At 40.0% G+C, this 23,236-nt stretch overlaps 1 protein-coding gene across 2 annotated transcripts in view; it reads right to left on the reverse strand.

Moving 5' to 3' along the window:
- Positions 1-23,236, reverse strand: part of ankrd11 (ankyrin repeat domain 11) — a 114,574-nt gene that overhangs the window by 82,327 nt on the left and 9,011 nt on the right. For both annotated transcript variants that reach the window (XM_053324543.1, XM_053324541.1), the window contains exon 2: positions 1,643-1,722. The gene's annotated coding sequence lies outside the window, so the exon portion shown is untranslated. The remainder of the gene's footprint in view (positions 1-1,642; positions 1,723-23,236) is intronic.

A 23,236-nucleotide genomic window follows, 5' to 3' on the forward strand; every position in this document is an offset into this window, starting at 1 on the left:
AGCTGCTGCAGACACTCTGATCTTGTGTTGGACCTCTTCAGTCATATTTTAAAAAGTTAATGCTTATAATGCAACAGCTTTTTCTACAATCTTGTTCAAGCGTCTTTGCAATAGAGCACAGAGGAATGCATCAATGAAAGGGCTACTAGTCATCACTAATGTCTGCTGCAGTAGTACATTATTTTCCATCAAAATTAATTCACTCAAGCCCATTTAAGACACAGGATGGGAGCAGCTACAAAGATAGATATGGCATGGCTGGGGGAAGTGGCAACAAGACACAGTGAAAGAGAAACACAGAGAGGGTAAGAAAAAAAGGACAGTGTATCACCAGGCACCTCAGTCAGTTCTGCTAACCAGGAAGGCCAGGTGGAGGATTTAAAGCAGTTAAAAATAAAAGTCTGATTCTGATTTACTGAGCTGCTTGCCTGGAAACCATGTGACTGGCATCACATGAGGGGAGGGAGGAGGAGAGTGGCAGAGGGTGTGTGTGTGTGTGTGTGTGTGTGTGTGTCCAGCTCCCAGCGCCCATAGGCACCGCGTGTATTCCACTCCTGGCACCATAATAAGCTTTGTGATCAGTTTCCTTGGTTTCCACTGACAGTAAGCAGATATAGGCAGCTCGGGGAGGTAAACAGTTACAGCTCTTGCTGGTGCACTGCCACAGGCACAGAGACACAAGAGAGGCTGGTGGGAGGGGTGTAAGAGAGTCAGAGACAGAGAGATGAACTTGTGCAGAGAAAGAGGGGGATGAGCCAGTGATGCAGCTGCTGGCATCAGCAGACCAACCACTGATCACTAACCTGCTGATTTTTTAATAACATATGCTGTGGTTTTGTGGTTCACAAATGTAACTTCAAATTCGTATTCCTGATGCATGTCTATGAAAATGTGTTTATGTGACATGGAATATATTTTTTGTGATATAATCTAAAAACAGTCTCTCTCTCTCTCTCTCTGCAGAGGTTACGCATGTACTAAGCCCCATTCTTAATACATGCATTCCAGTGGATAGAGCTGAATGCTGATGTGCTTTCAGCATGCCTGTTGGTACAAGCAGCTCCTGCATGACTGACAACACTATATACTGCATGACAAAGTGCCCAATGCTTGTACGAAGTACGCAAAAATGTATACAACTACACTCTCACAGTCTTTCTGCTGTTCTTTTTAAGAGGGGAAAAACAGTACACTGGTTAAGTTTAGAGTTACTTGAGACGCCTGATGTTCTGTTCTATATTCTGCAATCGTGTCATTGACTTAAGCCTAAGAAATGACAAATACGTGAGACAAAATGTTTGTCTTCTTGTCACATAGGTGACACTCATGTAAGTCCATTTAACAAAGATTAATACTCTCAACGTTCCTCATTAATACAGTAAAATTATGTAACAAGATGCTTGAGAGGGAACCAAGGTGCAAATGTGACATTGATATCCTGTGTGGTCATGTTGACAAATTGTCATGTTCACAAGCCTGCCCAAACACACACACACACACCCACCATAATAGCACAAAAGGAAAAATGAAAAGCTAGTAAAAAATAACAATTTAAAAGTGTCTCAGTGTACGTGGCCTTCAAACCGACAGAGTACCAGCCTGATAAGTTAAACTATCAAGAAGATATTTTTTGTCAACATACCGATTCCATGGCTGTGGGAGAATGTCAGTGGGCTTAAATCCAACTAGAAAAACACCTGCCGCTCTGGAGTCCACAGAATCCTGAAAAACAAGGTGAAAACAAAACCAAGCGTTAATTACCAAGACAGCATAAGCAGTTTCACATTCCTCACGACGTAAAGGAGTTGGGGTGGATGCAGAGAGTCAAGTTTCTCCACCAACAGTTTGCTGGCTAGCTGAGAGAGGCCTGTGAAGGGATGTGACACTGAGGCCACTGCCATTAACTGAGGGCGCACTCACACTAGGGCCAGTTGTTCCGTATCGTGCTGAAGCACAAATGTCCACCCTCCCCTGTCCCCCGCTGGCCCACACTCACATTACCTCAAACCCAAGTGTACTCAAGCACGGCTGCCTCCGACACATGCGTTGCACAAAAACATATAGAGAGTTTACTTTCATAAAACATGCACAGGTGTGTGTTCACGTGCTGTGCGCCGGTAAAACACAACACAGCCGATCAATTAACACAACGCACTATGATTAAAAAGTGCAAGCGGACGTACTGATTCAACTCTTTACTCCAGTAAGACTTAGTTTAATGACTTAGAAGTCGCCAAATGACTTAATTTAACGAATTTCGTTAGTTTATATAATTTTTGTACTTTACTTTTATGTGGGTCACAGTCACAGAAAATAAACTTAGCATTTCATAATTGTGGTAGCAGCGGTGCAGCAGATGTAATGAAGTCAGCGCAGCACGCTGGATGCAAACTAATATTAGTATATTATTATAGCCTATTGCCTATTCATTATAATGTTGATGGACATAAATTGAGTTCTTTTGCCTTAATAATGATAAAATAATACACAACAAATGGTCGGATTGGGATATATGCATAATGTCTCCACGTTGCATTTAGTGTTGCTTGAAATGACCAGGGCTCAGCTAGTGTTGCCTTTTAAAAATCGTCGATTTCCCGGGATTCCCTGGAAAATTGGCTTCTTTTCCCGGGATTTAAAATGTCTTATTTTCGGGAAAAATATTAATCCCTAGTGCGCAAGCGTGACCAAGCGTACCGTGCCAGGGAAGTGTACCGTACTCAAGCACGGTACACTTGCACTCACACTAGCCAAATAATCTGGACTTTAGGGGGCAAACGTGCTTGGGCACGGTACGATTGCCTAGTGTGAGTGCGCCCTAAGGCATTTGGTCCTGTTTTCATTGCATTCAGCAATCCCAACTTTGCCTTTATGCAAAACAACCCAACTAAATAAACCAATATTTAACCGGCTAATATTGCTGATAACCCCCAAAATGAATGTTGACAATCTAAAATCAGTCTATTTTGGAGGAGAAATGGTACCAGCTTTCTTTATACTAAATCCTTTCAACTACATTCATCGATTCAGCTCTGATAAATAGCATGTACTTCATGGTGTGAAGGTGTATGTGAAGTAAAAAATAAGTGAAATTCATTCATTTAGAGATGACAACAAGCTGTTTAGCATCGTACAACTGCCCAATATTAGCAGCAAAATAGGTGTGGTGGTCTATTTGTGTGGGTAAATTAACTTAAAAAAAAAATCAAATATGCTTCACTTCATTTGGAAAGCTTCCATAAGTTCTATAAAATGTCACCAATAGACCTCTGGAAACTGATCTGATTTCACTGTCATTTTAAACAAGTATCTTAGACTTATATGGTAAAAATTGAAGCTAAAATCGACATGCTTCCCCTAAAATGTTCATTGAACACTCAGCACAGTAGCCAGCAAGTCACCCAAAGTCTATTTAATTAAGGTAAAACTGGGGGCATCAACCCATGTTTAGAAATGTTTTCTCTTTATTTGGAAAACATTTGCACATTTTCAAAAAACAAATACATTTACAAACAAATTCCAGAGTTTTGAGCTTTGACGTAAGATTTCCTGCTCAAGAGTTCAAATCTATGTGATAAAACAACGACTTGGTTCTTCTCAACCACAGATGGAGTCACTCACACATCTACATCCAGTTTCTATTTATATTGTCCAGAAGATTTATAAAATGATATCATCAAAATGCATCTGCCTCACTCATAAAACCAATGAAATATTTATTTATGTCATGAGAGAGAGAGCTCCTGAAGTCAGTGACTCAGCGATGTCAGTTACACAACAATATCTGGTTAAGTTAGCTGGCATTATGTAACATTTCCCACCAGTCGCACCCAAATAATTAAGACTGTAGTGGCAAACCCGCTGAGTGGATTGAGCCTGGTTTCCATATCTAGCCCACCACTAAAATGAAATGGAGCACAAGACAACCAAGTCCAACTAGCTGGATCCCAGCACCCCAGCTCTGCTCATGTTCCTAACCTTCCTGGCTAGTCACCCCAGTCCCCTCCCAACTATGAGGGGTTTATCAGGATTTAGGAGGCGGAGCATGGGAGGATATTTAACAGAGGCCCAGTGTTGAGCTAAACTGGTAACATTCCAGTGATTGTGGGACTCCCTACCCATTTGAACCCACATTTGTTCCATCAATCTGGTTTTAAAGCATCACAAGAGGACTGAAGACCAGCCGGCAGTACTAACTAGCTGTCACCATTTAAAAAGAGTGCCTCTTAAAGTGCCTGGGAACTGCATTTTAGCACACAATCTACATATACATAAATGTGTAAGTGCTTATTTAGTATTATCATTTAGTGCTCAATTAAATCTGCTAAAGGAAAACATCAAATAGGACCTGCGTTGAAGGATTTTCTGGATAGAATACAAAGGCTGATAGTAGAGGCAGAGTGGCAGGTGGGTGCGTGGGACAGGATTAAGGCCAGACCTCACTGGGATGGCCTAAGTGGAAAGGAGGATGATGGTTAGATGCGTATTTGTGTTTGTACTGTAGTGGAGCCTGCGGGGCTTTCCCAGCGGGAAGCACAGGATTGAAGGATTGTAATAATCCACCCAGGAAGCAGAACACTACCTTCTCAACAGAGTTTTGGATGGAACATACTAAGACAATCCTCCTTAATGATCACTTACAAAAAACTGACAAGTGACACAGTTTTAACCAATGAATTGTGTTTCTGTATTTACACTGAAAGCAAACACAGAAATGTTTGGTAGACAGAGGCAACACAAAGAGACGCTAGCAAGTAAACTGTGGAGCTGAAAGAAAAAATAGCAGCTGGATACAACACAAAATACAACACAATTAAAGATTTCACCCCAAAAACGCAATGTAGATGTGGACCACTCAGTATCAATTCACAAATGTCAAAAATAGTCTTTTACAGTTGTTCTGTAATACAAATAATATCATCATCAGATACTGGTAAAGCGTGATTTAAGACAGAATGAGTAAGAATTAAAAAAAAAAAATAATAATAATAATCACTTATGACCCTCTGGAAGTGTGTGTCTGTATCTACAGAGATCCTGCACTCTGTTTGTATCATCTTATTTTGTTTGTTGGAGAAGTTTCTGGGTGTCAACCATTAGGCAATGGATGTGTAGCCCCAAGGCAATGGTGTTCAGGGTGTGAAGGTGGGACTCAATAAAAATGTAGCGACCTGGTGATAGATCTGGTGTCATTGAGTTGGGCAGGAGAAGCCATCTTTGAATGCTGTGTTTACAAATAGCAACAGACATATCCTTCTCATTCTGTCTTTAAGAGTCTCATATTCTCTTCTGGATGTTTTCCTGTGTGTGTTTAAAAAATATTTTTAAAAATTACTAATGCACAGCTCACCTTTAGCCTGAGCACCAAAACACTGAGGCCTGATCCAGTTATAAAGGGAGCCTGTTCTGTTGTTACGCAAACTGTATTTTCCACCTCCAATCTCCAGCTTCAGTCCTGTGTGATCCTCAAGGAAAATCACCAGTCTTTAGATTGTCCACTATTAAATCATTCATAATAACAAACTGTCTGGCTTATGTATGACTCCATAGTTCAGCTTGACAATAAGTCTGCTACAGCTTTAACATTTCTGTCTCGGCTTCTGCTGTGTAAAGTTTATAGCACAAAATAACAGTTGTGGGAGGGCACTGAGAAGTGTTTGTGCAGCAAAGCATTAATTTGTTGTTGGTATGGAATCAGATTTAAATAATGTCCAAAATCAAGACCAATGTCAAAAATCACAACAAAAAATGCGCGGGAGGAGGGGTACTTTACGCTGCAGCTGCACACGACCTGAGGGACCTCCACTTTCTCTCTGACGCGACGTCACATAAAAAAAACCCTGCTCATACCGCAGGAACGGTATGACGGAAAATTTTATTGAAACCGTGACTTTTTCACACTGTGGTATACCTTGAAACCGGTAACCGGCCCACGCCTACTTGAGACTGACCCAATCTGGGGTCTAAAAGTCTGTTTTTGCTGTTCTGATTTTAACCCACAATTTGACTACAAAATCTGACTCTACTTAGTATCCCAACTTTATAAAACACTAAAGTGCTAGTATATTCTTTTCACAGTTGCCAAAGCCTGTTACTCAACTGAATATCTACAAAATACTTCTACATGTGTAACCATTAATGGAGACATGTACAAGCCATTGTATGCCTCTGGACATGCATATTTCAGTTACAAATGATGGGACGTGTCAGAACTATGTTGAGGAAGTAATTCCCAACTAACTGAATATGTTTACATGGCTGGAGTAGTTGTACACTGGGTGGCATTGACAGCCCCCTTAGTAACGGTTGCTTCCTAGCTAATTAGCTTTGACTAAGCTACACCAGGAGAGAAGGCGACACATATGTGTTGCACACACAAAAACTGCTGACGTGCCAAGTTTACACAAAAACATAAATCACATCCTCAGACCACTCACGATAAATACTAATTACATGTACCACAATGTGGAGACTGGCATATTTATTTTCAATATGTAATATATCTGTGTACAAGGTTAATACAGTGGACATGATGAAAAGTTCAAAGGTCAAACAGCTTCCTGAAGTTCACCTGCATTAAACTGAGCCTTTTGTCAAAACGCCTCCATACGATGATGAGCTGAGGCCATGTGTAACCACAGCAAATATCTGGTTCTGCATCACCATGACAACATGCCTGCATATTTAATTCTTTATCTGCATGTTTGCTGGACATGTTTGTTATCAGCTGGTATATCAGCAGTGTGCTTGAGAGTGTTTGAATGACCCCCGGCACAGCGTAGGAGATGTTGTGATATATTGGCCAGGAACAGAACAATTTGTGAGCCACAGGCCGGTGAGCTGGTACATATGTATTGTTGAAGCAGCTGTTCTACAAGCTCTTCAAAACACTGCTGTAAGTGAGACCCACCCTGGGTTTAACGGTGACCTTCAACAAGAATCAGAGGCTGCCTTTGATGCTGACAGACTATGACTGCAGATAAGGATAAATCTCTTCACTACAGCTCTGAGAATGGCACTGCACTGGAGTGACTGAAACACTTGGCTGCAGCAAAGCAGGACCTATTGATGGTCGGGTTTACTCGCCTAACATTCAGCATACCACAACAGCTGCATCAACACTGCACATATCTAACAATTATAATCATCACTAGAGCCCCTTGTGTGTTATAATGTCCGACATGAACGGCACCTGGCTTATAAGCCGAGTTGATTTGATAAGGACAAAGTCAAATATTAAGTAATAGAAAAGGTATCTTTGCAGTAAAGGTGTAAAAGACAAACCACAACTAGACAGTAAACTGCCAACAAGACAAACTGGTGGGCAAAAACAATTAAACAGGGGGGTTGTTTCTAGGCAATGTGAGGGGAAAATACATTTAAATAAGAATTATTATTTTCATCTGTTATGACTCAATTCATAAATGCCACATTACAGATGTCAGTTTCAGGTAATTTTGCGTTCGATGGCTAATTAATTTTCAAGAAACTTTGTGATGTAACTTTCGTTTGTAAGAGCTGCTCAAAGTGTTTTAAATGAGTTTAGTAACAGTTGCTCTTGATGACTTTATGTACTTGGGCTTGAAGTACTGAACTAGCTTTATTAATCTCTCCCACCACACGGATTGTCAGCCTACATGTCTCAATCATTCAGCAATCCAACAAAGTTAAGGCCTAAAAACAAAGTAACACCCATGTTGTTATTACAGGTAGACTGTAGGATTAGCATGCTAGGCTAACAGTCTGTCAGCTGTGTGACTAAGTCTTGCAGAGCACACAAACACTGTACACACGTCTGTCACTGTCCAGTACAGTGCTGTTAAACACCTTACTTTTATACAGACTCTGGGCTACAGACAGCACAGCATGACTATGGTATTGATGCTAGCCAATCTAACCAGCTGCCATGCAGATTGATAAAATGGTTAATGGTCACATTTTGAATGTAATAACTTAATAATTAGATTTGCAAAACAAAGGTGGCCCTAATAATAGCAGGGCAGAGAACCCAAATGAGACATCAAGACATCAAGAGCAGTTAAGCTTAACAGTTAGGTTTAATATTGCAGTTCAGTGGACATTGGATTAAGGGCCTAAAATAGTCAATCCTATTCTATTTATTTAATCAAGAACTGGTTTTGAAAGATTGCCACCCTGGTTGGTTCTGTGAGGATGATCAATGATGACACATGATGTTTGTGTGCGTGTGCAAAGCGGGAGAATACCCCTGGGTACTGTAGGATTAAGGAAGAGACAGGAGCTCTAATGCTGGCTTCAGGACAGGGCCATCTTTTGTCCTATTTCTCTGTCATTTGGCATCTGATTACAGATAGAGCTTCCTTTTCCACAAACGTGTATCATTGCTCATTCTCTATGGGAAATGTGGACCACGAGTCAGACCCCCTTATAACAAAAATACACCAGGGTGGCCCCTAGGGCTACAGAGCACCTCTCCAGTCAGTCCTGGGTCTGGCTCTCCTATCAGAGAACAAATCAGAGCCAGAGGAAAGGCCACCTGGAACAACAGCACTGACCTCTGTCTGATTTCATAAAGTGTGTCACAGGGCTCGTACATATCATGCAGGGACACTCATTGACGCTCACACTGCAGTCTTTGTAGCACAGTAGATCATCTCTAACAAAATACACAGGCCAGCGGAGCCCTGTGGAGTTCATATGCAGGACACACCGGATTGCAAATGTTGGCACACAAAAACACTTCAATAATATTACATTTACAATAGCCTACTGACCAACCTGTGGCGATGTGGTGAAAACAAGTAAGGTAACACCAAACCAAAATTATTCCAAGCCCTTACAGCGTCCAATAAAGCAAGAAAATCACACATCTTTATTATCCATATTGATGATCTAACAGCTAAAAGCTGGACTGCAAAAAAACAATAGTGCATTCATGTAGGATTTCCATCACAACCAAGTGGTTTTAGTTAATTAAAATATGACTGTAATGGTGATTATGTAGTAGTGATGCTGAGAATCCACCACTGAAAAAGAGCAAATGAGGAGGAAAGATAGAAAAAGGGACAGATAAATAAATACATTTTGGCTTAATTTGGCCATCACCTAATTAAAAGGTAAAATAAACATTTCTCACTAAAAATGTACATATAATAAGTAACATTTTAGAGTTAAAACAGTTTCCTTTCATTGCGACAACCCCTCTTACTGTACGAATGCAAAACCATGTGCTAAAAATGACTGATCGAGGGTGTGGTGGCTACAGTATTTGTGAGGTAGGCTTTCACCAGAGGGCTCAGTAACAGTTATTGCAGTGATGTTGATGATATACACGGCCCTATATTAGGCTTGAGCACTAAACCAAATAAACAATAGGAAGCAACAGCAGCTCAATATAACAGCCTGGGTTCGGCCTGCAGTATGTCAAAGCATCAGGTATCAGCTTATTGTAATATCTTCACTAATTAGATTCAGTCATCTGCTCTTCTATGTGCAAACACTGGAGGGGAAACCTGACACTGGAGGGTGTGGGGAGACAGCTGGGGGGAGGGTGGAGATGGGCTAGGGGGGAGGAGAGAGACATAAGAGAAAAAGAGATGCACACCACACCTCTCCTCTTCAAAAACATTTACATTATTGATAAGGCCTGGTTTCTGCAGGGAGGGACCAGAGCACACTGATCCTTCATATCTACAGCATGAGCAACCAACACAGACAGCAACATTGGTAGCTCCATCACAATCAGTTTATCTTAAGACCGAACGCACTCAAGCAGAATGAAGCACCAGCATAGATGACAATGAGAGGAAATAAAAGCAAATGCAGGGAAAAGGATGAGAGAGAGTAAGAGAAGGAGTAAAACGTCTAAATAACAACTATGAAAAAGGTGATTCTGTTCGATGGCTGGAATTGGTGGATACCAGCTGAACAACAAACCAGCGAAATAAAAGCCTGATACTAAATGAAGGCAGAGAAGAGAGGAGAGGCGAGGAGGAGGAGAAGGTAGGGGATAAGGGCTTCAATGAGAAGGCAGTAGCAGCAGCAGCAGCACTCCTCGTGACACAGTTAGCGACAGCGCTTTTTTGTTCAGCACAGCCATGCCGCGGCAAGCTCAGCTCACACTCTCACTCGCTCAGCCCCCCTTACTAAGAATCTTCTGCTGTTGTCAAGGTAACAAGCTCTCTGGACTGGGAAAAAAAAAGCTTCACATTCAAAAGATATGGCTTTTCAAATGATGGCCTCAACCTGAAACTTGCATGTGTTGCTGATAAACAGCCTGTGCAGTGGAAGGTATCTTCAGCCTGGCTGTACAACAAAGAATGTTTTTCCAAGCATTTTAAACATGTCCACCATAAATTACATTTCCACTATGAGTGTTTTCTCTGATGTAGCTGGACTGAAAACAAATGACATCGTAGTAGTAGAAAACATAGTGGTTGGAATATTTACAGTAATGCCATTTAGATGTGCTTATTTGAAATAATATGATAAGAATTTTTAATTAACAGCTGCCTCAAAGCTAAAATATGTGTTCAATGTCAGGCAGACGTACCATGGTGATACACAACTCTTTAATAAAAGAGCCGTAAGCTTCTTTATAAAGGCAGCAAATGGGAGGTCACCTGTCCTGCTGCATGCCTGCTTATCATTCACAGGAGCACAGCTAGAGTGAAACACACGATACATACAGAAAAACACTCTGTATCTATTTATTATTTATTATTCATTACCACGGCTACAGCAGCAAGGAAGAAGCCAACAACACCTTTCATATAATAAAAATTGGTTATTAAGCGCAGGCCTCATCAACAACACAAAAACCTCAAACAAAAAGCCTCTTGTCTGCCAAGTACAATCCTATTTAACTGGGTGACTGGGTGAAAACATCTGTGGGATTGCACCTTGTTACTCCTCACAGAGATTCCTAAGAAGAAATAAATGTAAAACTGACAACTATGCAAGTCTTGCTCATTTAAGTGAAAATAGTGAAATTCCACATTAAACATAAAGCCCTGAATGTATATCAGCACACAAATGTAGCTCAAAATTTGATGTGCGTTTTACTTAAGAGCACCACTGTACACGGAAAAATTGGTGGAGAGCCCAACTGTATTGAATTACCTATAACATATGATTACTCTGAATATACACACACAAGCAAAGTAGTCCATTTTACTTTAAGGGATTGTATAATCATCACTGTTTCAATGTTTTCGTCAACGGTTTACCAAACAATGTGTTCCTACATACCACATGTATACCACAATTGGTTGTTCCTCTAGCTGCAGCTCTTTTTCACCACTGCATTTACATCAAATGGTATCATATCGAGAGAAAAAGTACCTACATCACCACAGTGAAAAACCAGCCCACCATCTTGTTGTGAACCAGGAACCAGCGTGAGCTAGTCTTCATGCAGATTTCTCTTTTAAGGAACCCTGATTATGTCAATTTCTATTACAAGTTTAAATCACTGTTCATTTGAATGTATGACTTTACATCCTCTTTCCTGCTCTTTAGTATATTATTATGTATGATCTACATGTTGTATAAACAGGTAGAAGTTTCAGCAGTGCTTTTGTAGAGCTGCTGCGTAGACAAAACCCAAGAATGCAGATGGAACCATGTGAAGCTGGGCTTTGAATGAAAACTATCTAATTAATGTTGAGGCAGGAACAAAGTTTTGATGTTATGACAAATCTGGACTGAACTTGCCAATCCATATCAGCAGCCAATCAATAAGCCATCACTTCCAACAATTACAGCTACCAGTTATTTGTGTTTATCTTTTTTTCTCTAATAATGTATTAGTTAGTTCATTCTATAAAAACCCAAACTCAAAGCCTCAGGTTACAAGCTGTTAATTCATTTTTATTTCCAAGTTAACGTTAGCGGATTAACAATTTACTTTGAGAATTACCATTGGTACATTTTCAACGACTCAAACAACACACCAATCATTTCCTCTACCCGTTGAAAAATAACTTTCTGAACTGCCAACGTCACATAGCCACACTTCACACACTGAACCTGCAACAATGTTAGTTTCAAATATGTGTGTAAAGTTAAAAACACACTCACTACTTTGATGTAGGTCAACACAGTATCTCCTATTATTTTCTATATAAACCTACACACCAGTGTCAACAAGGCGTCGTTTGGACATGCTGCCCTGCAACAGAATATGCTGCTGTCCTATTTTACAGAGCAGACGCTGATGGTGCCACAGAAAAGGCAGGATTTCTTTTCAGACCCGCTCTCTCACACAGCACATCCCAGCTACTCCACGTCGAATTTCTTTTAATCAGGTAATACAGAAAAAACAATAACAACAACTTCTCCTTTAGCTGCATAAACAAATGACATGCGTAACTCCATGTGACAAACTGAGCACTAGAAAAAAAAGGTTCAGGATTCTAATAGATGGTACAGTAAAATGTGAAAGTGAAAGAAAAAGCTTTTTAGGAAGAAACATGTGTCAGAGTCGGGGAATCCCAGTAATGGTGAGCGAGAACAAATGTATCCACCAACAGTTCTGAAAGAGACGCTGTGCTTGTACCATACTAAAGTTGTGCAGTCTGCTATGTGGAACTGGGTTCAAAGACAATGACAGTCAAAAGCAACTGCAATACTCTGCAACCACTCAAACACCCACAGCTAAAGGCTATGGAGGCTAAGACATATAAGTTGGCTAAAGATCACGGCTCTGTTCACCACTGAAAAACAGGATTATTGCTTTGCCAGACAAATGCTACTCAAAGCCTTCCCGGCCTTCTAGATGTCGTACTACCTGATTTAATCTTTCTAATCAACATTACGTGTCCAGCAGCAGTCGACACAGAAAAAGGCATTTTAAAGCCCAAGCAGTTTTATGATCAAGCTGAATCATACATGAGCCAGATAGTTTATTTTTTATTACCAAAGACTTTTTTTTGAACAGTGCAAGCTCAGAAACTGTAAGGATCCTTGAGGATCACACAGGACTGTAGCACACTCAATAATAACTGCTGGAAATTTGGAGGACCAAAATCTAATTTGCAAAACATAGATAAAACATTGTGTGTCTCACGTCATAATTGGACTCTGCCTCCATGTGTTGGGGGTACAGGTTACATCTGGCTACAGGTGAGCCTTGTCTTAGACACAAACACAACCTAATCACATCAGTCAGTCCTACTCTAGTGAAGAAACACAGGCAGAGAAATGAGGTCCTGTACTATGAAAATTATAAATAATACAATTTGTTTACTCTTAATCTAAATTTGTGTTTTTTGATTACATAATGGCATCTCATCACTAGTTTCAACATTATTAGATTGTTCATAGTATTTCCACACTTTATTTGTTCCTCATTAACTGTGAGCACTGTGCACGCAATAAAAAACAGCATACACTCTCCCTGATTGTGATACCTGCTCAGCAGGGGCTAGTGGAGGAGTCGATTGTATATTCCTATTCATAATCACAATATTGCATATTGAGCTGAGTAATGGGATATTTCACTTCATTATAGTGATTGTTAATTGCCGAATGTGAGCAAAAAAGTCCAAACTATATAATGTATGAATATTATATTTGGGTAGCAACAGTTCATTCAATCACCTTCCATATTCAGAGTTTTTAACAATGGCATTCTGCACAAGTGAAGGCCAGCCAGCATATTCACCCACATTGTAATTTGATTTTCTATCAAGGAACACATAACCTGAGCGTTTCCACAGTTCTGCCATTTGTCATTTTCTGTTGCCATGGTTGCAGTGAAAGACAGAGCTTCATGAATATTGGAAATGGAAGAGCGGCAGCAGCACATGGTACATTATCGACATAAACACCCGCACATGCTCTAACACCGCAGAACAAGTTGACTGTGTTGGTTCTGAATGCCTGCGGCTATCTGCTCACCCACACGATTCTCAGCCAGTTAAAAAGTAGGCATTTAATAAACTCTCCAGCTGACACACATGGTCTCCACACATATACTAAATCATGTATTCAACTACAAAGCCAGCTCTCTAATCCCACGTAGGGCTGTGAAAAACATTTCTATCAATTCACATTTTCTATGTTCCTCAAAATAAAGAATGCCTTACATGCAGGTACATGGGCCGACTAATATCTTGGTAAGAGAATATTTTGTTAACGCTGTACAATTAAGTCTGCTTGTTGCATGTGCGGCTGTATGCGTATCATGCACGATGCCACTGTCACCTTAACAAGGAGCCATTTCGGACCTTTGCTGTATTCTGCTGGGCTGGACTGTCAGCGTCCCTCTTTTCACAACTGACAGTGCACAACCGAGCCAATGACACACAATCACACACACAGTCATGCACCTAAGTTCCTCTGACATTTCTCATTTCGTCCTTATTGGAAAGCTGTCTGCATGCCAAAGTAGGGTGTGCATGTATTACAGCAGAGTGAAACTACTGCCAAGGACAAAGAGGGGGGAGACAGCTACAGCAGTCAGTGGTAATATGTTGAGACAATACAACCCTCTAGAAGAGGCCCCACTGACAGTAAGCATGCTTCATGACAACACTTTCTGAGGCTATCAAGAGTATACTTGAGCATCTACGATCAACACTGATTGCCACTGAAGGCTGTATGTTTAAGTGTATGATGAGCACACATACACCCACGCGTTGTGTATGTGTTTTGTTTTTTTACACTCTTAGGAGAGGGAAAAGCAAATCACACCAGGGCCTGCTGCAGAGAGCTTTGATCTCACAGATGAAAAGAGTCATAGCTCCAGTCATAGCTCTGTAGAGCCATGACTGGAGCTATGTGCGCACTAGGAGTATGCACACACTTAAACTGGAACTATACTCCTAAACAAATCTGCACAGGGATTGTTTCTTTTACACCTGTATGTAGTTTGTTTTTGTCTATGTTTTTTTAATGGCATCTGGACAGGAATTGAATCAACCACTCGACTTGCTTGATGCACTGGTCCAAAGAATATGTTGACCCATAACACATTTCTCTGTGTAGGTTCGCCAAGATGTTAACATCTATCTTAGGAGAAGCAAAATTCCAACATGAGCCGGTTACATTTGTAAACTTATCTTTTTCTCTTCTTTTAAGCCCTCGTCTCAGACTTAAAAAAAATGATCTCCAGAGTGTATATATACTCAGGATCTTATGTTTCAGTATGTACGATGACATAAGCTGCCCAGTGAGGGGGCTTTGAAGGTAAAAAGGGCTTTCTACTGCCTATTACTTTCTCTGTGATTGATCATTTAAAATGTCAATATAGCCAAACACTCAGTGCAGCTGTTGTCATTAACCTGTATTTCTGTTGATTCTGTTAGACGACTTCTCAATTACATAATAATGATTTTATCACTGCAGCACAGCATCTTTAGAATGTCTGCTGGTACGGGTTATGTTCATCAGCGTTAGTGATTATATCACAACAGTATGTCATACATATTCTGTTGACTGATATGTAAATGAAAACAATCTCTATGTTGCATAGTGTGTTTGGAAACTGAAAGGAGTATGACGATCTAGCCATGTTTTGACTGTTCATGTGTTTCTCTGTGGGCAGACATCTCTACAAAATGACATGGAAAGTAGGGCTGCAACTAACGATTATTTTTTATAGTCGATTAATCAGTCGATTATTTTTTCGATTAATCGATGAATCGGATAAAAACTTTTCCTTTAAATTTCCACCCCTTCATTCAAAAACAAAACATTATTTTGCTTTTTATTGCTCAAACAACATGTTGGCGCTTGGACGTCCCTGAGTTGTTAAAGTAATATTTAATTATAAATAATAATTTAAACAAAACAACTAAATGTTAATGTCTGATAGTTTTAACAAAATAACATACACGTGTATGCTACACAAAATAGGTATGCTCTGTTGTTCAATCGACCTGAGCTGTTGGAACAATAAATAAAAGAAATAATAAAGAAAAATGAAAATGATAAAACTGTTAACAGGATTTGTTTCAACATTCAGTGGCAGTTCACTTATATTATTTATTGCAAACTATAACAAATTGGTAATAAAAAAACAATGTCACACAAATAGAGCACACTTATAAATCAAAATTATCCTCCAGCAGTGTCAACCAAGAATAAAGTCTAAACCAGTTCATCTTGGTGATGTACAGACTGGTTTTATATTATTCTTAATGATTTCACACACAACCCAGAAAAAATACAACAATTTGTCTGTGAAACTATATATAACTAAAAGTATAAATTGAGGTTTATTTTTGTAGTTACCCGTTTTACTTTTACCATCATTAGGCTACCATACAAACTATGTGCGCTAGATTCCCCTGCTGCTCTCCTCATCTCCTACTGCTGACTCTGCGATCTGAGCAGGTAGAAGCTGTTCACTAACTATAACCAGAGAGCACACTGCAACAAGCTTAATGATCCACACAGTGACATCATATCGTTGATATGACGCACAAAAGCGTTAGAAAACCCATCGTTTCTGTGCGCACGCGCACTTGGTGCCGACCTCAGGAGGATGCAGCACATACTTTCTAGTTTTATGTAGTGTGAACTGCTCCTACACTTTAGAAAATTTCGGGCGGACAGTTTTCTCCGCTTCTGCCGATACAGCTCTGCTCAGCTGCGTCTGAATTACTCTTCGACTTGCCGAGTAATGCAGTAATCGCACGACACAATGAATCGATAATGAAATTCGTTGCCAACACTTTTAATAATCGATCGTTGTTGCAGCCCTAGTGGAAAGGCTAGTGTGAACACAAATGAGAATAGTCTAATGGCGCTTTTCCACTATACAGTTCTAGCACAGCTCGACTCTTCCAGTTACAACTCTTCTGACCAATCAGTGGCCGGCAGTCTGTTGACCTCTCAATTAGTATCGGCTTGGAAACTCGATGCAAATTTTACACGTCGACGTATTTACGTAATCAACGTAATCGATTACGTCAACACGTCACCCCAGCCCTAGAGTCGGGTCGAGCAGTGCTAGAACTGTATAGTGGAAAAGCGCCATATGGCAGAGTAATACAGAGACTCTGGTCTATGACAAGGCAAATACTCACGTAAAGATTCAGAATCAGCTCCACAGCCATATATGCAGATTTGAAAAAGAAGAGAGCATAGGTATCATATCGGCACTCCATTATGTCCAACACACTAAAATAAGATATCAGGATCTACTGCCAGAAAAAAAAAACTGCTCGCTTACAGTAAATATGCATATTTGCATTTGGGACTACAGAAAAGGCCTCACAGATAAAGTATCCTGCATTAGCTTCCACGAAATGCAGCAGGCTGAGAGCAGAAAATCACAGAGGCTGTCAGTGTGTGCACATAATTTACTATGATTTTTGTCTGAGGAGGAAACAAGGCAAACAGTCAGGTCCAACGCCCTTAGCTTCCTGCAAGCAGTGCTTCCTGAGGAACCAGGGCTACTGCACTGAGGTGGAGATGGGGGAGGAGACAAAAATATGAGGATGCAGTACGAAAGCACACTGCTGGGCTCTGAGCTGTAAAACACTGAAAAGGCAAAAGTGGCAAAGAGAAAGTGGAAGCAGACAAGAAGGGAGAGGTGTAGGGGGTGGAGAGAGAGAGTGAAGAGGAGGAAGAGTCCAGCCAAGTGTGTGAGAGAGCAGCATAACAGTGCACCACTGGGCGGACGATCTAATCTATCCAAGAATCCCAGGCGGTGATATGATGAAATTCAACAGATATGTTGTACATGAGAACTTGTGTGTGTGCTCTACAGCTATGTGGAGTGCATTTCCCATCATAACCACACCTGCTCTAAGTCAACTCAGACACGCAGGAGAAGTGTGCAGTGCTGGCAGAGCAAATAAGCGGCACGCAATAATACAACCTTAATTCTTTTCATGTTGATGGACCCAAACCCCCTATTCTAAATTTAGACCCTTATTACTAAATAATTAAACAGGAAAAACATTCATAATAGAACAGCTGCAGCTTTAAATAGATTTCAATTCTGGACCCTTTTCCAAGCGAATGATTGTTTCTAAAAACGTTCACCAGGGACGTCACATGGTCCACAAAAACAGACACTACTTGACAGATCAAAACCTTGAGTTACGGAAATATTAACCTAAACAGTGCCCCTGACAAACCACATGTTAAGTAAAATGCTCGTGGCAAAGTATGCGCACATTTAAAGTTTAAAAAGGTGGATGTTTTTAGACAAGGGCCTCAAAATCCAAGACTTGAGAGTTGGCTATACAGAAAAGGCGGCAATATTAATGAAGTCACTCGATACTCGAGGTGGGCAATTAATCGAAAAATAATGGAAACGGACATTTAGAAACTCTGATCGACTTAATCTTGCTCATGTCAATTAATTGTGGTGTCCACTGTTGCCATGACAGTAAAGGTTGCATATCTTTAAGGATTTGAAAACTTGTCTCCAGTGATCATTTTAACCCAAACCATGATCTTTACATAGTTCTAATCAAGTAAACTAGACATTAACCACAGCGTCACACCTTAAAACACATTTCCAATCTCTAAAGATACTCAGGTGCAAAAATATCACAAAATATCGTGTGAGGGCAGTGTAAAATACAAAACAAAAGCCCAGCCCTACTTGATACACTGTGTTTACATTGTATTGCTTTGAGTGATTTTCTGCCACCATTAATTATGAATAATAACAGTAATAACAGTTTTTGTCTGCTGACTTTCGAGTCAAGTAATGTAAAGCAACTTTCATGTCTGCAGAATTTGAATTTTCTACCGCATTGAAATTAATGGAAACCAAATGGTACATCTAAGTGAGAAAAATTGATTCAAAATTGTTAAAAAAAAGTGTGCTTCAGGTAAAGGACCAGCAGTTACTACATATAGTCTATAGTCAATGCGCTTAAACATGCAACAACTATGGTATGATCATTTAAATGTTCACCTTTTTCCAAGAAAACGGTGAACATTCAAAACAGGCTATGCAGTGATTGTGGGTGAGAAATGGCTTTGCATAAGAAATGAGGAGGAATAAAAGGCTGTCCTACATCCATGCCAGAGATTACACTGCTGGCTGCTGTTTCTATAAAAAGATTCACTGCAGGGAGTATGAGTGACACAGGCACACATGCAACCACACACACACACACACCCTCACAAACACACAGATGGGCACACAAACAAGGGAGTGTATTTATAGGGAAGAAGGTTCTAGTATCAAAAGAACTTTAAAGATCAGTGTCTGGTTAGCTCTAGTCAACCAATCAGATCCCTGAGTATTCAACGCTTGGCAGACAAACACATTAAAATGCTGGAAAGATTATTGGTAGCTCCAGGCCAACTTAAAATGTCTTCTGTATTTCCTTTGCTACCATTTTCCACTTCTCATTTAGAGTGCTTCCTTTCTGGGCAAAAAAAAATCTCAGTGAAGTATCTTCACAATGTGTGACACAGGGATACAGTGTAGATGAACAAGCCTCGATACAAGAGCCAAAACACATACTGGCCTGTAGCTTTAAGAAGTGCTCACTGTGCTGCCACATATTCAGGAGGGAAAGTCCCTGTACAGGCTGACTGAAGATGATGTGATTTTCCACTCCCTGCAGACTGCTCTGCTTAAACACATTGGCAAATTCCTGTCCCTGCACCAAAAAAAGAGTTAAGAAAATGTGTTTTCAACTTCTCTGTGACTTAATCTAAATTTGATATTGGACAAAATGTAATTAAATCTTACGATTATTCTAATTACTCATTATTCAGTTAACTAGTTTTAGATTTCTCAGAAAATTAAAAATGCCCAGTTTTCAAAAATGCCAATCAAAATGTTTCTGTGCCCAAAGCATTGTCTTCAAATTGTTGGCTTTGTCTGACTAACAGTCCCAATCCCTCTATATGAGCCAAAGATATACATGTATATACATACATTTCAAGATTCTCTATTACTAGTGATTTTTTGCCATCTAGCTGTTTAAATGCAAATATCTTTTAAGGATTTAAATGTATCATTGAAAGATTAAGACAGATTCTCAGGTGCTGATGTAAACATTTTCAAACTGATAAGAAATTAAACCAAATACTGAAACGGAGCAGTAATACCGAATTTCTACCATTAAAGACAACTACTTAACTCTTTGGGTTTTTATTTCTCACAACAACCATTCAGCATAACTTTTCTTCTTGTGCCAGGGTATGTGGAGTTGTGCTGTTTCCAGTTCAACAGCTGGAAATGCCACAGCTACACACAGTTATGCTAACGTTGCTAGCCATGCTACGCTAATGTAATTGGGTTTCTTTTTTAACATACAAGCTTCTCTTAGACTGCTGGAAGCTATAAGCAGCCCGGTCGGGTTTAGCAGGGTTATCAATGAGATTTTCTCCGTTAATCCAGTTCAGCCCACCTCCTCCAGCACGTCTTTTGCGTCCAGCTGAGCAGATAGCAGTAGCAGGCCCTGTCAGTGTCAAAAGATTCATGTGAGACGCTGTGATGCCTCCTAATGACGAAAGCCGGTTCAATCAGTTGCTTTAAAATCAAACTGGTTTAAGCTCATACATCGGACTAGACCGGCAAAACTGGAAACCAACCCAAATCTGTTGTCAGGTGTAACAACTACACTGAGTGAAAGCTCTCAATCAGCTCTCTCAGGCGAAGCAAGGAGGGGAATCATATAAAAAGCTTTTTTCTCAGTTGGACATATTGGTTAAAAAGCCTGAGTGGATTATCTAGTGATGAATCCCTAAAAAGGAAGGGCGTATCCACTGTCGATACACGGCAGTAGTTTCTGCCAAAAGTTTTTATTTACCAGAGTCCACGTTTGCATGCAAAATGAAAATCAATTTGAGATTTGTTTTCACTTTGGCCTTTCATGTTAATCACTATAAAATAGTTAACCTGCTGATTGACAGGCATAAAAAGCAGAACATGAAAACATTAAGAGGCCCTTTCTGACTCAATATGATCACTTACTTTGTATGTGAGTAAAGATGATCACACAATACAGAAGTTGTCAACAAAGCTTTAAGTTTATGCTTTCAGAAGATTTTGTGAGCATGAAATAGTGATTTGTTTGCAATGTAGAAGTCCAGGAATTAGCATTATCCTTGGTTGACATGTAACGTATCAGCAATCAAATCATTTTTTTAAATTCATGCAGATGTATGTCAAATAAACAGCAGACCGAATTTTATACATCCATTCAACCCTGCTTATTACCAGAACATGGCCAAAATTTACCAACCAAAATAAAACCTTGGAAGTAAGTAGAGGTTTAATTGGTTTTTCACTGCGGACAGCAAACCTTTAGAGAGCAATACAGCCTAATAAAAAAAACACTTCCAAGCCCAGACCTCTCCTTAGGCCAAGGAGACAATGTGATGGCTGACTCTGCTTTCCCAGAAGTGTGTTCAGAATCATTATTGACCCTCAAGGTACGAAGTGCTGTTAGAGGGTCAGTGTGCCCCTTTTAACTGTCCTCCATGCTCCTGACCTCTTCTGAGCTGTCCCAGTTGTTATCTAATGCTTGATATTTTCACTAGCAGTCTTAAAGTGTCGCTCAGCTCAACGTCAAAACAACATTTTCGGTAACGAACCTCAAGTAGGCGCCTAGCTTGGTTTATAGGTTAACAGACTTTTAAAATCTGGAATCACCTCATTGGTGTGAGGATTTTGCTGCCGGTATCAGTGAAAAGATGAAATACAATGCAGATATTCCCGTTTAAGTGACAGATCCAATAGTTTAAAGACTTACAGATGCCAAAATACTGCACAGCTGTGTTTAAAACCATGATAGTATTTTACAGTTCTGGGGAGTTTTATTCTCCATATCAATAATCTCAAGGCTAATAGTAGAATTGCCCCAATTGTGTTATAAACTCTACCTGCCATATAAGTTTATACGCATTTAACCGGCCAACTCAGTGTTTGGCTAGATTACATTACATTATGTTTTGGCAAAAGTTCAACCAGAAGTTTATATGTTTGTTTTTTGCAGCGGCCTTCTTGCACAGCTGGCTGAACACAGTGGTCTCATTGAAATGAATGAGGAAGATGTGTTTTTTGATGCAGTGGTGCTATGGCTGGTCTGAACATGGCTTGAACACATTCTCCAAAATGCCTTTCAAACGCTGTCACATCTGCATGTCTGAGGACATCCAAGTTATCCTGGAAAGCCATATGAACTCAGAAAAATGACACACTGGCCTCATTTGTCAGTTTGTGTCTGAAGGCCTTAATGAGCTACAGCACAGGCGTCTTCTACCAGCCAACAGCGCTGTATGACCTCCATTACAGCAAGCTGGGGACAAGAGCTTGAAACTCCAAAGTCCATACAGGCTTCATAAATAAGCCTTGATAAAAGAACTCACAAGTAAATCATCAGTCTGAAGGCAATTACCCGCAAAATATGGAAAAGGCAAAGTACAAAAAGCAACATCAACAAAAGGTGTAACAGTAGAGTGCTGTTAAAATAGACAGTGGGATGAATTACAACCTCTTTATAGCCACCAGCCTGGCTGTAAAGACAGAAAAGAGCTGAGTAGTGAGAATGCATGTACTGGTCAAAAAGGGTGCTTAGACACTTTGTGCCAAGTATACTGCCCCACAGCATACTGGGGGAAAGCAAAGTATGGCTAGACCGATTGGTGAGCAGCAGCATGGGCCCCTACTAGAAGAAAGGGTTAGATACCTAACTCTGTACTTTTAAGAGTACTGACCACCTTACATTGGTACCACCAAGTTTTGTTCACATTAGATCAATCAGTGTCAAATTTTGATACCTAGAGAGCGGGTTGTGTTGTGAATTCAAATAAAAACTAGTTTACGGACACGTGCGCTTGAAATTTATCTCCAGTATTCATGTTTTTCTTTTAGATATCAGCTTTATTTTACCGTTTCCTGGGTGCTTTTAGCCGCATTGGAGCCTGGTTAAGTTACTGCTGGTAAAAACATGTTCTACTGCTTCATATTAAAAGCTTTCCACTGTCAAACTAATGCAAGACTTTAATCGTAAAGAACTTACGGGTAATTAAATGTGTTTATCACTGAGTTAGCATAGCTTTGCTAGCAGTGCTGTTCTTCAATAAAAACAAATCGACATAACAAGATCTGGAGATATTTGGAGCAATTTGTTGAAACACTGCAGAGAGGAACAGTACAAGCAGAAACAGTGATGACGATGTTTGATGAAGAGCTGGAGGCGACAGGCTACTAGTGCATTTATGGCAGAAAGCACACCTCTAACAAATAGCCTAAACAACTTAGTTTACTTTGTTTATTATTTATGTATTGTTGCTTATTTTATGTTACACAGCAAAATGTTCG

This window comes from Scomber japonicus, chromosome 1 (assembly GCF_027409825.1).
Source record: "Scomber japonicus isolate fScoJap1 chromosome 1, fScoJap1.pri, whole genome shotgun sequence".
NCBI lineage: Eukaryota > Metazoa > Chordata > Actinopteri > Scombriformes > Scombridae > Scomber > Scomber japonicus.